This window comes from Enhydra lutris, unplaced genomic scaffold, assembly GCF_002288905.1.
Source record: "Enhydra lutris kenyoni isolate GAN:26980312 unplaced genomic scaffold, ASM228890v2 scaffoldscaffold30, whole genome shotgun sequence".
NCBI classification, from domain to species: domain Eukaryota; kingdom Metazoa; phylum Chordata; class Mammalia; order Carnivora; family Mustelidae; genus Enhydra; species Enhydra lutris.
In genome coordinates, this window is record NW_019154114.1 from 10,139,765 (window position 1) to 10,144,499 (window position 4,735).

The following is a 4,735-nucleotide window of genomic DNA, read 5'->3' on the forward strand; positions in this document are numbered from 1 at the left end:
TTGACAAATATATGTGCTGACAAAAGATGACAAGCTTAGAAGCTAGAAAGATCTAAGAGTTTGTCAGCATTTATCAGGCTGTATTCAAGGGAAAAACTACTGGCAGATGAGTATTCCTGTCTTTTTTTTTTTTAAGATTTTATTTATTTATTTGACAGACAGAGATCACAAATAAGCAGAGAGGCAGGCAGAGAAAGAGAGGGGGAAGCAGGCTCCCTGCTGAGCAGAGAGCCCAATGCGGGGCTCGATCCCAGGACCCCGGGATCATGACCCGAGCTGAAGGCAGAGGCTTTAACCCACTGAGCCACCCAGGCGCCCCAGTATTCCTGTCTTGAGACGTAACTCCACCATGGGAAAGAAGCAGGCCAGTCAACTCTCATTCTCCTTCATTCTGCATTCATCTTCAGTGAGGACCCTTCTGATTATTAATCATGCCTCTCACAGAAGGCAGTGTCCTTGACACTGGACACATGTTTTCAGTTATGATAAAAGCATCCTTCTCCTATCCAAACTGACGGAGTAGCTCCTGAAGGGTGGCTAATGTTTTCTGTTAGTCCCAGAGTCCCTGATCCATGAAGGGGTGAACTCTAAGGCACTCAAAGACACTTCAACAAGGCCTCAAGACCTACCTCTATGACAACTCTAACTGCAAAAGGGTCAATTATGTCTCTAAAAGATTCTTAGGGTTGCCTTTGGGTTTTGTTTTTGGCTGACCAGGGAAAAGGAAGGAATTAAACTGGTGATTTGGCCAAAAAGAGGCAACAAAGGAAGCCATTTGTGTTGGAAGAGATGATAGTGACAAGTGAACCGGCATCAGGTCCTTTCACTAATTCAAACTCTCAGAATTTTTTATCAGGGTTCCTGAAACTGCAACCAAACTAAACTTCCCGACCTCTCCTTCCCCTCCAAGCCTGTTTTTATATGTAGGGAAGACTCAAGGCATATCCTTGACCACATAAGCTTAAACCTAACAAAAATCCTCACGGTGTGTAAATGTAAAATCTTTATCATTGTGCTTTCTCTGTCCTCTTCTCTGTCATTTTCATCTACTACCTGTACACTTGAGAGCACAGTCACATAACCTAATATCATGAATTATTCTTAAGGTACACAAGTCTACACGATAAAATAAAAAAAGGGGGGTGGTCTTACCCAACTAATAGGAAGCAGTGTTTTGTTTTGTTTTAAAGATTTTATTTTTTTAGACAGAGAAAGAGAGAGCTTGTGCAAGCAGGTGGTAGGGGCAGAGGGGAAGGGAAAGGGAGGGAACCCCAAGCTGACTCTGCTCTGCACTCCAAGCCCAACACGGGGCTACAGCCCACAACCCGGAGACTGTGAACTGAGCCAAAAACTAAAAGTCGCACACTCAAATGACTGAGCCGCCTAGACGCCCCTAGGAAGCAGTGTCATAACACATTTATTTATACCAGCTTCCTGAGAAGTAGAGTGATTAAAACCAGATACTAAGTATGTTGAGACCTATATTTACAATATTCGTAGTATCACAGCTAGATTAGAGTCATTGGCTTAAAAAGATTTGAAACCAACTATCTTTTAGGAAAGCTCTGGTGTGAAATAGTGGATTTTAAATCCTCCTATGCCAGAACCTTAACCTTTGTCATATTCTCTGATTTATTTGTGGGAAACATCCTGTTTTATTACTTGCCCTGATTCTTCTCCTGACTCCAATGCCACATTTCCAAATGCAAGATTGGTGCTGTGCAGAAAACATAATACAGCTAACAGTTTCCTATCCTTAGAAAAGCCAGCTTGCAAGGCTGGCCCCTGTCCCGCATCTGGGGTCTTGGACTTCGGAAGGGTTCCCACCATTCCTAGAACTGCTGAGGGGATTGCTATGCCTAAACTGTTTGTAAAAACATGTGATTTATGTTAAACACCTGCTTTCCTTCTCCAAGTCTGGAATTTTGATACACGCTAGGCAGAGGGTTAGTTTGTGACATCACCCGCGCCCCCAATAAGAACCCTGAGCACTGAGTCTCTAATGAGCTTCCCTGACAATACTTCACATGTACTATTACAATTAGCTGCTGCAGGACTTAAACTCAAATTAAGCTGAGTATGTAAGTACACTAAGAGAGGACTCTTGGAAGCTGGTGCCTGGTTTCCTCTGGACTTTGCCAGATGTGCCTTTTCCTTCTGCAAATTTTGCTTTGTATTTTTTCATTGTAATAAATCATAGCTGTGAGTACAAACATATGCTAGGTCTTGTGAATCTTCCCAGGAAATCACTGAACCTGGACTATTCTTGGGGATTCCCAACACAGGTACCTACCAAGAGACCTCCTTACCTCAAAATAAGAAGAGCCAAACTTGAACTCAACATCGTCCATATAAAATCTGCCCATCCTCCCACTTCCCTGGTCCTGTTATTAGCATTTTACTAATATCACCTGTGGGCTCCTGACTGCAAACAGCAACCTTTGCCTTTTTCCTAAATCCTGCTCTTTATACTGCCACAATTCTCTTGAATCCATCTCTTCATTGTCACTTCCACCAACCAACAACATACGCCTTCTCTGGGCTAGACTGCCACAGGGATTGCCTTTCCTTTGGACATCACTCCTTCTAATATTCTCTGTAGTTCGATAAATCTTGACAGCTCTCAGATCTAATCTTGTCCAATATCCTCCCGAAAAATCCCCAAATCAACCAAGTTAAGTCTCTCCTCTTTAAGTTTTCAATGAAGGTTGCAAAGTACACTATACAGTATTTTCTGTTCAGCTTCTACTACAACCCATAAACTGAAGTTGTAGCAAAAATGAGTTCTGATTTTTGCTCTCTATACAAGTCCAGCCCCTCTGAGCATTTTCTCCTAAAATGCCATTCACCTCTCTCTTAAATGACTCATTCTCTAAAATCCATTTGAAATAAAAACTTCTTCACAAGGAATTTCAGTGTTTCCTACTCATAAACGGCCTCTTTCCACTCAGAGATCACTTATCACATTATTCTTACCATTTTCACAGCACTTCCCATTCTCACCTTCCTAACTAGACTGTAAAGATTCTTTTTATACTCCACTGGATTTAGCCCGTAACATTTGCTGACAGTCATACCGACAATCCTCCCAATGTAATCAAGGATGACTGGGAAAAAAATGTAACTTAGCTATTAAAAAACTTATATAAGACTTCAGACTATCAAACAAACACAAACTATTAAAATCAATTATCATTATCACTAAACTAACCTTAACTAAGATATCAGAACAGAAAGCCAGTTTATACTCTAATTACCTTAAGTTGAATGGGTCTTCATTAATCAAATAACCAGTATATGAAATAAAACGTCACTTCAAACATCAACGAAACAATTTGAAGGGCCTCCCGCTGACATCTGCAGTAGACTGAAACACTAAATCTGAAACTGAATCTGTTATTCTTCAAAGAGCTACAAACTGCCAACCATGTTAAGCACAAACCGGAAAACAATGTTTAGCACAGAATCCCTCAGAAAACAGACAAGAGAATTAGCACCTAAATTTCCCTACAAACCCCACCCCCGAAAAGGAAGTGCAACAGAAAAAAAAAGCATATAAAGTGGGGAAAAAACTTGCTACTGGGTAAAAAAGTCTTTAACCCGCTCAGATGAACAGAACAAGGCCGACGTTGGTCTCTTTCGACCCAGGCGCAAATCGGGGCTACGTGATTCCCCGCAGCAAACTCTAGGGAGATGTGGGCCACAAGCCTGCCCAACCCGGGTAGCTAGCTCCCTGGGCTCGTATCAGGGTTCGATCGGGCCCCTGCTATGTTCGCCCCGCGGGAGCTGAAGCCACTGACCGACTTGACAGCCGCTTCCTGCTCGTCCACTGCCAGGGCCCACGAGTCGGTGGCCATGATCCGGCGGGAAGTGAGGTCGACTCGCTAAAGAATTCACCGCACGCGCGCCAACACCAGTCCTGAGTCCGCTGTCTCCGCGAGAACCACCCCCACGAGGACCGGAAGCGGCGGTGCCGAAAGTGACGTCAGTTCCTGCCCGGCGCAAGGCGTCACTATTCCGCGCGGCGCCGGGCGTGTTCTTCAGCGTCGCCTCTTCCGGTCGTTTGCTGACGAGCGTCTACCGCGGGCTGGAGCACCGTTGTCGCGCTTTGAAATCCCCAGGCTCTGCGAAGTCAAACTATTAGTCCTGGCTTTATTGCCTTACTTCACACTGAGGTAACCCATGCTTTATTTTAAATCTGTCACGTGTCTCTGAATTCTAAAGACTTGCACAAAGTTAAGTCTCCTGAGAATGCTGTAGATGGCTGGTGTCTGGTGTTAACGCGGTAGCATGTAAGACAAAAATCAAAACGAAACCAAGAGCCATTAGACGCCCCCCGTAATTCCATCACTCCGAAAAATAGACGCAGCAGCGTTTTTTCTTCTGGGTCCTTCCAGTTTTCGTCCATATGCATCAAAACACGGGTGTTTTACATAGACAAACAACGTACGCATACAATTTTAAATTTGACCCTTGTATTATATGGCTAAGTATTTTTTTCATGTTATAGTTATCGATTTCATGGCATTATAATAGTCCATTAAATTCATGTCACATAAATTATCTAACTCCCCCTACCTCTGTCACCTTGGGGATGTATATGTTGTTTCCAACGTTTTATCGTTTATACTCAGTGAATATCTCCATCCCATCAAAAATCATCTTGTTTGCTTTTGGTTCGCTTTCTGCCTCTTGCCTCCCACCCCAGAATATGAATTCTTCGAGCAAGAGCAAA